Here is a 13,296-nt window from a genome sequence, read left to right as displayed (position 1 = left end):
TTTTAAGTTTCTTTACAATTAATTTACAGCAAGATTCTCTTTGTATTTATGTAACAACTAACCTTTTAAAATAAGCCTATGCATTACTTCAATAAAAATTAAGTTTTTATTATTTTGTTGTTGCTTTTGGGTTAATGGTCTTTATTAGGTTAAAGACAGAGCTTTATTTCAAGTCTCACAACCGCCTGGAACACTTTTAACAGAAATCTCATTCACATGTTTTGATTTATCACAGTATTTTATGTTTACTTAAAAATTTTTCTTTCTGTTCCCTAGAGAAGTCCGTAATGTACTCAGCACAAATTGAACATCAGAAATATAATGTAGTCAAATGACAGAATAAAATTCAGGAGAAACTGCTGAAGCTTTGCTCTTTAAAAGAAAAATCTATGTTCCTATATTACATTGTGTGTATGTATTATGGAAATATTTGAAAGATACACAGCGCCCCATGCACAAAACTATTGCTTATGAACAAGTTTATATAATGCAGTTTATTGGAAAAGGGTTCAATTTAAAGTAATAGGGCAAGAAATAAGCATCACGTGGCAGGTTGCAGAGCGGTCTAGATTGTGTGCCTCAAGGATCAGGCTCTAATCGTGGTGGTGTTTAAGATAAACTATACAATAGAAATATTTGTATAACACTTTATGGGTGATGAAGCTTTTTTTTTTCCCCATTTACCAATAGGTGATATTTATTGAGCACTTACCCTGTGCCAAATGTGGTGATGTCATTCATTTAATTCTCTCAGCACCTCTGTGAGGTAAGTGTTTACTCCCTCTGCCCCACCCCACTCTCCAACCTCATCCTTCTAGGTGATCGTAAGGTCGAGTTGACCTGATCGACCGACTGCCTGGACACCTCTCATCCTGGGCTGGGACACCAGGGAGAGCCTCTGCCTCCTTCTGGAAACAGGGTTGCCTCCTTCCTGCATTCAGATTTGGGGCATGGTACTGATTAGCTGGTGGAATGGGAGGGGTAACCTGGATACACAACCACGTTATTTTTCAATTTGTGTATCTCATCAGGGTCAACGGAAGAAGGGAACAGGCCCACAGTTCCCACTAAAGTTCCCTGGCATTCATGCTTAGATTGACATATTTTACAAATCTCACAAAAGCCCCTTCTTATTTTGTTGCTCCTTTTGACTTTACCCACGTGCTGGCCCAGAGGCAGTCTCTACCCTCACCCAGCCTGGGTGGTCGTCAGTGTTGCCTACTTCTTTGTATCCAACTTAGAATTGCACATCTGCTGCCTCCGGTTAATATGTCATCATAAAACAGGGAATGGGTTTCAATTCTTGGCCAAATTATTTGACGCCGGTGCCTGTCTTCCTGGGAAGTACTCCAATTCTATTTTGTTTATGTTTTTTGTTTACTTCCAAGTGTGTGTGCAAACTGTCTATGCTTTCTTGATCCAAATTGTACAAAGACTGAGGTATTTACTTCCCATTGTATCTTCTCATTGTTTCTTTTCTCCCCTATCCTTGTAATGTTTTTAAATGCCAGCCTGATTTTCTTCCCTTTGTCCACTTATTTATCCAATTTCATCCAACTACCAATGGACAACCTTTTATATTATGTATCTTTTCCCTTTGATAAATACTATCAGATTACATTGATCCTAAGATGTGTATTTTTTCACATTTTAACATGGCTGAAGTCAACATGCATCTCTGGGGGTTGCCATCTCACAATTAATCTCAGCACTTTTAAAATTCTTGATGGAACATAAAATAATGGTGTATTTTAAACAATCTAAGCCATGTTAGATTTGATGAAATAAAGTTAACACAGTTGTAACAAATGAAGAGCCTTCCGTGTAAAGACGCCAGCTGACTTGCCCAAGGTCATGCACTGTGATAGGTGAAGATGGGCATGACTTATTCCTGAGCAGGTGGCCTCCAGAGCCCTTGCTTTGTGCTCTGTTCTGTGGTGGGAGAGAGGTTCAGAGATGCGAGCAACTTGCCCAAGGGCAAGAATCTAGTCCTCAGTCATGCCATCTTAAATTCAGGAATTTGGTTTCGAAAAATCTCTGAAGTCCCAACCACCTCTAAAATTTGGATTTGAAATAAACCCAATTCTATTTCTTTTCATGTTTAAATGTTTAAAAAATACTGTCTTGTGCAGTTAATATGAGCACATGGCACAAAATTTTAAAAGTAGCAAAGGAAATATAAGGAAAAGTAATTTTTCCGTCTCATGTCCCAGCTACTCAGTTCTACTCCCTAGAGGTAAACACTGCTGCAACTCATCTTATGCATATAAAGCAAATATGTATTACATTTTCAAATGATCAACCATGAATTCACAGTGGTATCTCCAATCCCAATCCTGCAACGCAGATTTGTTATAGATTTTTTCCTTTCCAAATTTGTAGCACCCATCTTCAACATTATCCTCAATATGTTTCCTTAATAAGTGATCCCTTGATCCATTGTCCCTCTGCTTTAGGGATATCCTTGTCATCCCACTTGACTGACACTGACAGTGTCCCTACTGCCCCCTTCCCCATATGGATGCTCTTCTCATCTAGACTGAGCTCTGACAGCCCACACTAGTAGGGTTGGCAGATAAAATACAGGACAGTCACTTAAATTTGAATTTCAAGTAAACAGTAATTTTTTTAATGTAAATACGTCCCAAATATTGCATGAGATATACTTATATTAAAAACATAATTCATTGTTTAACTGAAATTTAAATTGAACTAGGCTTCCTGGTTTTTAATTTGCTAAATTTAGCAACCTCACATGGTGGGCCACCCATCAGGACCTATTGTGAACCTTCCTCACCTCACTAGAGTTTTAACATTCCAAAGCTGAACTATCCTGTCTGTCTCCCACTGTGTCTGTCTGGCTCAGCCCTACCTAAGCTTTTAGGCTGAACCGTTGGGAGAGGAAGGGGAGGGATGGAAAGGGAGAACAGAAAAGAAGAAAGAGGGAAAAGAGAAGGAGACAAAGTAGAGGAAGGGGAAGAATACATTAGGTTTTAAAAATTTATATTTATGAAAATAAATTTTTTATGTATCTAAACTATATACAGTCTGATAATTAAACAAACAAAATACATGGACAAAAATGCTACCTAGAGTCAAGGAATACTAAACTATGTCAATAAGAACTGTACTGAGATACGTATAGATGTAGATATAGATATAGATAGTATAATTGAATCACTTTGCTGTACACCTGAAAGTAACACAGCGCTGTAAGTCAATTACACTTCAATTGAAAAAAAGAACTATACTGAGGAGGTAAGTTTGGAAGTTCAGGAGGGTTATCAAGTCCTGCTTTGGGTGAAATTAGGTGGATAAAATTTATTATTGATGCTTACTATCTCCCCATTTGGGAAAAAAAAAATCTTACTCAGAAGAAAAAAGGTTCAAGGCAATGAGCCTTCTTTGTTATTACAATAAGGGAACATATGCATTGTAAATAACACAGAAGGAAATAATTTTAAAAATTCCTCAAACAAACCTTGCCTACTTTATAGGTTGAGTATTACATTAAAAAAAAAAAAAACAACCCAGCAACAATGAAACACTGGGTCAAAATGTTTTCTTTGGCCAAAAACAAGGATCTTGGCTTTTTACATACTTATTACCGTAGAGCATTTAATTAATTCCAAAGCACAGGTATAATCAAAGTGAATGCTTTTCTGGGTGTTTTTTCTCTCCCTAGTCCAAAGTGGACAACCAGCAAATGATGCTGCTCAAAAAAAAAAAAAAAAAAAGATCCCAAGTCAGAAGTAGAGTTTGCAGGGCATCCATAGCATGTGGAAATATTTAAAGGGAATAAAGGGGAAAGGCCCACAGAGAGCACGGGTGGGCAATTCCGTATGAAACCACCCGGTTGTGGCTGTGCTTAGGGGAACTAGCACAAGCATGGGAGAGGCTCAAACTTACTGGAAAGGGCCTCAAGGGCCAGATGCATGTGGCCAGATCGCAGACTTCAGGTGTTGTGTTGCCTATGGATCCTCGGTCACAGCAAGTGTTCTATGAGCAGCTGCCCAGCCAGGATCTGGATAGCACCCTTGGGCCAGAGTGACGAACCACAGCTTGTGGAGTTGAAATGGTTTTTGGAGAAAAAGAAACGTTCAAGACTACAACATGTTCCTTTAAGCTCCGCCCTCACACCTAATAGCTGTTGGCAATTGACATTGATGGAAAGAAACTAGCTGTGAGCTCCCTCTGTCTCAAGACAGATATGGAAGAAAGGGGAGCACAAAGTGGAGAAAACGTGGGCTTTTAAGCCAAACACAACCTGGCTCCAAAGTTTTGTTTTCTACTTATTACCTAGGACAGGGGACAGGTTACTTAGTCCTCCGATCGTTGTTTTCTTCTGTTGAAATAATACCATCATGCAGGTTATTGAAGGTATTGAAAGAAGGAAAATAGGACAATGATTCTCAAAGTGTGGTCCCTAGACCAGTAGCATCAGACTCACACGGGATCTTGCTAGAATTGCAAGTTATTGGCACCACCCTAGACCTACAGAATTAGAACTGCTGATTCTACGGTGATTATTGGTGACTACTGCTGATTCCCCAGGTGATTACAGTACATGCTAAAATTTGAGAACCACTGAAATAGGAAAAGCCCCTATTTGCAGGGAGTCCATGTGCAAAAGTGGTAACTAGCTTTATAAGCATCCTGCCCCGTTTCTCCAACTCTCTGTTCACTTTTTCATTATTAGAATATATTGGTGTTGCCTTCTGTCTTCTCTGTTAAAAGGAAAGGAATACTGAGAGCAGAGCTTGGGAAAAGGCTGGGCTGCCATAGGCAGACTCAGGCCTAAGGTCCCTGATGCCCACCCCACCAGAATCCCTGTGAAATGCCACCCCACTGTGCCCATACACCAACCAACTCCTGCGAAACCCATAGGAGAAGAGAAGGAAGCTTGCAGGGAGAATTGTTCTCATCGTCCAACCTGGATCCAGTCTATCCTCCTCACTGCAGCCAGGTCATCTTCATAAATAAAAAGTCTCGTATCCTGCTACTGTTCTACGCAAACCCTTTGTAGCCTCCGTAAGACTTTGCTCTTAAGATTTGGCCAAACTCCTTAGCGTAGTAACATATAAGGCGATTCCCAATCTGACCCCAAAGGACCTCTTCATCCTCATGCCTCTCTCACTTCCTGTATATCCCTCCTCTCCCTATTTCCTACCCAGCCCCTACCCAAGGCACAGAGGCACACATGCACCTGCAGGACTTGGCTGGTACCCGTGGGAGAGGAGGCTTCCAGGCGGATGTCACCCTTGAGCTGATCATGAATAACACAGAAGTGAAACAGCATGGGGAACTACAGTGTGGTATTGTGGGGATCATTTCTGAAGTTTAAGTTACTAGGGGAAGTGTGGAGACAGGCGAGGTGGGCTAAGGACAGCTCTTTAATGATTTGTTAACTAAGGTGCCCAACAAAAATCAAACTGCATGATTATATGCAAATTTCAACATATCGCAGATGGGCTGCAGTTAGGTTAGGCTGTTTTGTTAGGAAACAATATAAGTAGGAGTTATTATCTCCATTTGATAGCTGAAGAACCTGAGACTCCCAGAAGGTAAATCACTGACCTGTGGGATGCTCACACTATAAAATACGGAGGGAGGGAGCCATCCCTATGCTCCCAACCACTAACTACACCCTTCTGTATCCAAAGATTTGCCTGGCCCTTTAAAAACCAGAGACTGACTTCAGATTTGGACTATGGCTCTAGATCCAACTCAAACCCTTTTCACCAAAGGCCCTCAATTTAGAGGAATTACTTTTTTGACCTTAGGAGATTTATTTCCTTGTAATTAGAGTCTTAATTGTTTGTTATTATTTATTCCTTAACAACTCTGGCTAGGAATATCTGAGATTTGCACAACTATTTATTTTGTGGGTCTCCTTGATAAATTCTTGACGGAGAGCCTCCTCTGTCTGCACAGCTGGCATCAATATCCATAAAAGGCCATTTATGCAATTTGTCAGCTCTGTTAAGTGTCAATTTCCTAGAGTGGTGTCTTTAGTGGCCTCCACTTATGTTTGAAACATTTTTATGAATGTATTTACTTCTGAATTTTTTCTGAAAAATGTGTGGAAAAAACAACCTTGAAAATAATATTTTGTTCTTGAAGAGATGGGCTATTGTTCTCCATTTTTCAGGAGCTGGTTGACAAAAGTTACATCCAGGGAAGCACAGTGAAACCTTAAAGTGAAGGAAAAATCAGAAATCAGGGTGTCAAACTGCTGGTTGGACTTATCTGAAATGAGCATAACAATGACAATACTAATTAATATAGTATTAATGGTAACATGAAGGCTGATAAGATAATCTTAGTGAAGTGTCTAAAACTTGTAAAGGGTTTCCTTTCCTTGTTGACAAAATTCTTCTATACACCTTATGGGGAAAAAAGTTACTAATTGTTTATTCTTGGATTTAAAAATTATCAATATGAAAACATTTCTTAAGTTGGAAGAAAATTTTGATTAACTTTCACCTGCTAAATCTCTCAAACTTTCACACCTTTTGAAGGTAAAAGATTATGATTGTTTCTAGAATTAATATGGAACTTACTGTACAGTAGTGAATCAAACAAAATTTGTTGAATCAAAGAATGAAAATATTAAACCAAATCAATCGGCCTAAAAAGTACTTTTAGTTACTGTTTCATTCATTTTGCCTTGTGCACTATGTATCTTGGAACATGGCTTCCATTTAAAATCAGTTATGATAATTGCTACTTCTAGATATTCATTTTATAGATAAAGTGGCACACGTGCAAAATACTATTGGTACAGAAATATTCTTTGCAGTATAGGTTGTAATAGCCTCAGATTGAAGTGATGAAAATATCTGTCAATAGAAAACTAGTTACAGTCCTATGATGAAATACTATGCAGCCATTACAAAGAATTGGCATCTCTGTGTATCATTAAGTGAAAACAACAGAAGAGTGTTTTTATCTTGAAACAGTCTCAAACTTATAGAAAGCTTGCAAGGATAATACAAAAATCCTATTTTTTTCTGAGCCTCTTGAGAGTAAGTTGCTGACATTGTGTTCCATCACTTCTAAATACTTATGGTGTGTATCTCCTACAAAAAGGGCATTCTCCTGCATACCCTTAATACAAACACCAATATCAGGAAATTAACATCTGTGTTCCAGCCATCTAATCCCCAGACTCCTTTCCAGTTTTGTTAATTGCTCTAAGAATGTCCTTTATAGCAAAAGGATTCAGTCCAGAATCATGTGTTGCATGTAGCTGTCACTGAGTTTTAGTTTCTGTGCTCACTCTAGAACAGTTCCTTTTCGTCTTTTGCCTTTTATGACCTTGACACTTTTGATGATTGCAAGCCAGTCAATTTGTAGATTATCCTTTATTTGGGCTTCCGTTTAAAATCAGTTACGTTCCACTTAAAATCAGTCTGATGTTTCCTCATGATTAGATACAGGTTGTAGATATTTGACAAGTTATTGTTCTCATTGCATCCTATCAGGTGGCAAATGGTTTCCACTGATCTCATTATGGGTGATGTTAACATTGATCCCTTGATTAAGGTGATGTCTGCCACTGTAAAGTTAATCATTTTCCCTTTGTAATTAGTACGTATTAAGAAAGACAGAGCTAGGATATGTGTATCTTTGCTTACATCTATATTTGTTGTGTCATTTGGAACAGCCCTACTAGAGCAAGGGTTCTGTATTCTGACATAACCAGCCAAGTACAGAAGCCCTGCTTTCCTTTTCCTCTCCTCACAGATCATAAAAGAAATTAAACCCCCCAACCCTTTCATTTTCTTGTTCTCATGTAATTTTCCTCTTAATTTTTTAATCTGTGTCCTTGAAAGACTATATTAAAGCAAGGACACCTCATAAAACAATGGGTGGGTTGTGAGAAGATGGAATTTACCTTCAACAGCTAATAGAACCCTCACGCTTCTTAAGATATAAAACATACAAGTAGTGACTACTAGTGATATTGGCTGTTGTCCACCTAGTAATCATTCTTGGCCCTTTTATTTCTTGCTGGAAAAAAAAAAAAAGACCTTGTTTTGCTCAGGTAGAGGGCAAAAATTCCTGGATCTCTGGGAGGATGGGATCCCACCTTTGGCCTCCAGGGCTGATGGATTTATATGGACCAGGGTGATGTGTTTCCTCTTGGCCTGTGATTGGCCTAGGAGGAGCATGTGTCTCAGTTCTGGCCACTCAGATCTGGGGTATAATGGGAGGATCGGCAGGGAGACTCTCCTTCCTGAACGATAATACAAAGCTGCTTGAGAAAGAGGACTTTTAATAATCCCTCTCCCTTCCAGTGTAGATAATGCCTAAAGGTGCAGTAGCTTTTTACAATTGCAAGGCAACAGCAAGCAGGTAAAAGCCAACTCTCAAGAATGGTAGCAAGAAAAAACAAGATCCAGATCCCTGATTCATTTCTGAGCTACTGACTCAGTGCCAGCAACCACCTACCTCGGGAGTTCTTGTTATAAGAGAAGAATAAAATACCTATTTGTTCGAGCCTCTGTAAGTCAGGTTTCTGTTATCTGCAGTCAACCTGCAGCCTTTCTAACTGAAATTGTGATTAAAGAACTCTTCCCTAGTCCCAATCTCTGCTAAGAAAAGATCACTGCTGGCATTGTGTCCTTCACTGCAAGATGGGAACCGGGGGGGGGGGGGGGGGGGCGGGGCTAGGGAATAGGTAGGAGATCTCTTTTAAAAAGGCAGCTAAACGAAGGTCCAGAACGGTGTCCATATGTTACTTTTGTCTTTAAAAGGGATTGAATGATGTATTCATACTTTCCTGTACTTACATAAAGAAACACCAAAAGGACACACACACATTTACACCACACCACATAGCTAAGGGCAAGGCAGAGAGAAGCAGGGTGAATTGGGGATAGTGTGGGAAGGAGGAATAAAAGCTAAACAGGAAATAAGAAGAGTAAATTTGTTATGGAAAATCTGAAAATTGTGTTTACAAAGAAGACCTTTATTGGATGGAACTATATTTTGGGTCTTTTTATGCCATTTAATGGCTGAGTGATTTGGGGCCAATCACTTAACCTCCCAGCATCTGGTTTTCTTACCTGTGGGATGAGCAGTCAACAGTTTTCTAATTAAACTGTTTCAATTCTAAAAGCATGTAGTTCTATAATGGATCATTCAATTATACCATAATACACAAAATTAACTTATTACATTTAATAATTTCAATGATTCCAGTTAAATTTTCCAACTGGAAATTCTCATTTGGACAACTTTACAGTTGGTTATTGGCAGCACATTTGGAGACAGCCTGGGAATGGGTGAGATGAAACAATTCTGACTTGTTCCCATTACTACACATTAAAACTATTCATACTATTTGGAACTGCAACCTTCTCCTTGTCTGTAATTCTTGATTCTCTTTATTCTGCTCTACTTTTTTTTCTGTTCTCCATAGCTGTTATGCCATGTAACATCCCAAATAATTAACTAATTAATTATGCACAGAGTTAATGATCTCTCTCCCCACATTATAAACTTTGTTCACACTGTGTATCAACCACTTGATACAGAGTAAGCACTCAACAAATTTTTGCTGAATGAGTGAATAAATGAAGTGTCATGGTAGTGTGCCAGATTCATTTAAATGTCTAAACAATTTTTTACCCGTATTTGGGAAGAACAGCATAAAAGAGCAAAACATCACTTTTTACATTTAGAAGGTTGGATGGTTTGTCAGGAAAATACACAGACTCCTAATTGTTTGTTTGTTCCTGGCTCATCTTTATAACAGAAAGTTATGTGGTAAAAGTAGGGATCTTAAGAACGCATTAATAGCAAGTAAATGTCATAGAGCATTCTGCTTAATGTTCGTGTTAACCCAAACGTCCTTGGGTGCCAAGAGCATGTGGATCTGAGAATGAGTCACTGGAAGACTTTACTCCTAAAGCTCAGAACTCAAGAACTCTTGCCCCTCAAAGAGAGAACTCAGGCCTTCTGCTTTCTTGGGTATCAGTTCAGCCTCTAAGGAAGGTTTCCTCATGTGAAAAGCACAAGGCAGCCCACCTGCTTTAGGCTGCCTTTGCTTGTAGTTCTTGCTCAGCCTGTCCCACTTGGTGGCTGAGTGCTGGACTGCTCGATGCCACCTGGCTGCTCATGTCACCTTACGCTGCCCAGACAGTGGTGGTGACACATCCTCTACCTCAAACACAGTTAGGTTCCCTGCTCTCCCCACTGTCCTCTGCAAGTGCCTGTCCCCTCTGACATTCCCCTGTTCAGTTGTGGGCATGGGAAAGGGCCAGCCAGCAGGGTTGCTTGAACTTTCAGTTGCATTTCTTTTGTTTTGGCAATTTAGTCTTCATCGTCCCAGGGCAGAGAACTCTCCCTGACTCTTAAGTTAGGGTGGATTCCAGGGCAGTGTCCTTTATATCTTGAACCACTGCTCCCTTTCCTTTCAAGCAGTTGTGGAGGCTGCCCTTACTTACGAATCTCAGTCTCTCCCTCTCTCTTTCTCACACACACACACACACACACACGGGCTTCTTGGTTGCTACCTACAATCTTGCTTCCATGGTCCCCTTGCCTCGAAGGTGTGTCAGACATGTCTAGATATCTGACCTACAACAGTAGACAGGCTTACAATTCTTTCCCACTCAACTCCTGAGTTCTGTGAAAATTTGGGGAATCTAGCAGTTGTGTGTGTGTGTTTGTAGAGGGGGCCAAAACTCCTAACTCAACATGTTAGGGGGAAAGAGACCTACTGACCTGGGTTTGGAGCCTGGCTCTGCATTTTATGGGTTCTGTGACCTCTGGCAACTTACCTGTCTCTCTGGAACTCAGTTTCTTTATTTGTAAAGTGGGCATAGTAATAATACCTACTTCTTAGAGTTATTTTAAAGACTAAATATGTCAAGGGCATGTAAGACATTGAAAGAGGGGCATATGTAAGTTCTCAAATGTTAGCATGTGTAGTAATTATCATCATCATTTTATCTCCTTCCCCCTTCTCTCCTCCTTCACCATCATCAGCACCGTCACCACCACCACCACCATCATTATCATTTTGGATCTGGCTGGGTCCTCTGTAACAATAGATTTTTACCCAAACTCAAGTACTTTATCTTCCAAATGCAGCAAAGACACTATTTAGTTTCTTTTGAGGGAGTTTTTATCTTCCTAAAACATTTCTAATCTAATTGATCAAGAATTTGGAAACTTAGAAGGATATGACACAGGGAAAGTATTGCTTATTGTGGTTTATAACACACATAAAATTGAGACTTACCAAGATTCTGTTTTTAAAAGCATCATACCTAGAAGATCTAAACTTTAATCATGAAACTCAATATCCACAATCAGAGAAACTCAGAAAGAAAAGATAAAATGAGCTATATTATACAATTCCTATCTTGTAAAGAAACAGAGGCTGCAGATATTCAGTATCTACTCAGTATCTTTTCTGCGTCCTGTCTAAGTTTCCCTACTTTAACTCCAAAATCTAGGGGAGAAAAGGGATCATTTTTAGGCACAACACCGCAAATTAACATGCTAGATATTGTTTAGGAGTTGTCTAGGAATTTAGAAGTCTCTCTTTTCCTCCAGGAGAGAGAGATGATATGTGATCATGTTGAGAACATTTATAAAACTTTAGAAGGATATTTGGAAAGTGGCCTCACTGAGAGATACCGAAAAGGGAGGCAATCTACCAAAATGATTCTTTGAGAAACTAGAAATCAATAAATTGAAATAAAGAAAAGTGGACATAAATTTGGAACCCAAATGCTGATATCCATCTCCTGGAAGACAGACCTGGGTGAAATAGACAACCATTTTTCCTTGTTGTATTTTGATAGTTTAATACTACTCTGAATCATTTTATAGACTCTCTGGACCATTACTTCTTGTATTGGTGTGCATTTGTGTTTTTTGGCTTTTTAAAAATTGTGATTTCATGCTCTTTTATTAAGGGGTGGGGATAATTGAGTTTTTTCCTTAACTTTTCATTTTGAAATAATTTTAAACTTACAGAAAAGATGCAAAAACAGCACAAAGATCTGTGGTATATCCTTCAATCAGATTCCCAAATACTGACATTTTAGTACATTTATTTTACCATTATCTCTTGTACACACACACACACACACACACACACACACACGATGTGCATATTATATTTTTCTGAAAGATTTGAGATTTGGTTTCAGACATGGTACCCTATTGCCCTTTAATACCTCAATGTGTATTTCCTAAAACAGTCTCTCATGTAATCATAGTCAAATCTTTTAATTCAAGTAATTGATACTGATAAAATATTACCACCTAATGTATAGACCCATTCACATTTTACCAATTGTCCTAATAATTTCCTTTATAAAGTCTAGGATCTAATCCAAGATCACATGCTGTATTTTGTTATCATATTTCTTCATTTTCTCTCAATCTGGAACCAATCATCAGTCTTCCCTCGTCTTTCATGACTGATATGTTTGAAGAGTACAAGCCAATTATTTGGTAGAGTGTCCCACAATTATGACTTGCCTGATGTTTTCTTGTGATTTATGCATTTTGGGCAGAAGTATCATAGAAGTAAAGTGTGTTCTTCTAAGTGCATCATGTCTGGAGGTATAAGATACCCATATTTTTGGTGCCTTTACCTTTTATAATTTACTTTAGATGAAATTTTCCAGGTTTCTTCATTGTAAGATTACTTAGTATGTGTTTTGTACCTATTAATTGATGAGAAACTAAGTGATTTGTGGAGAAAAGTTGGAGACTGTGTGAATATCCTGTCCCTCATCAAACTTTTACCCACTTGTTTTAGTATTCTTTGGTGAGTCTTATCTGAATCAATTATTTCTATAATCGCTGGCAAATGATGATTTCATAAATTCTATCATTCCTTTTACACACACGGCATTCTACTGTAAGACAGTTTTCCCTTCACTATAGGAGAAACTCGCACTGTCTATCACTTATCTATCTACACCTATCATCTATACCAGTTTTGACTCAGATTCCTGTTTTATCCAGTGTTTTTCAATCCATTATTATTATTATATATCTTGAACAAATTATCCCAGGCTTAGCCAATGGAAACCCCTTCACCTGGCTCCTGTGTCCTTTTGACATAATTCTTTGAAAATGTTTTCACTCTCTGTCATAAGATATTCCAGGCTTATCTTGTTTCCCACTCCGGCCCCACATTCAGTTATTTCTCCAGGACCCTTTGTTTCTTTTAGTAGAGAATGCTACTTAGAAATAAAGATGTGAGTACCTGGGATGCTTGTTGTTACCAGGGTGTCGTTGTATCTAGTCCCTTTTTGC

General features: G+C 38.8%; 1 long non-coding RNA gene across 1 annotated transcript in view; it reads left to right on the top strand.

Moving 5' to 3' along the window:
* Positions 1 to 13,296, top strand: part of LOC141577371 (uncharacterized) — a 133,355-nt gene that overhangs the window by 25,715 nt on the left and 94,344 nt on the right. Inside the window, exon 3 of the long non-coding RNA XR_012506250.1 lies at positions 691 to 766. This is a non-coding gene — a long non-coding RNA (uncharacterized LOC141577371). The remainder of the gene's footprint in view (positions 1 to 690; positions 767 to 13,296) is intronic.

The sequence above is a fragment of the Camelus bactrianus genome, chromosome 4 (assembly GCF_048773025.1).
Source record: "Camelus bactrianus isolate YW-2024 breed Bactrian camel chromosome 4, ASM4877302v1, whole genome shotgun sequence".
Taxonomy (NCBI): Eukaryota; Metazoa; Chordata; class Mammalia; order Artiodactyla; family Camelidae; genus Camelus; species Camelus bactrianus.
Note: the sequence above shows the minus strand (reverse complement) of the source record. Positions and strands in the feature narration are given on the sequence as shown.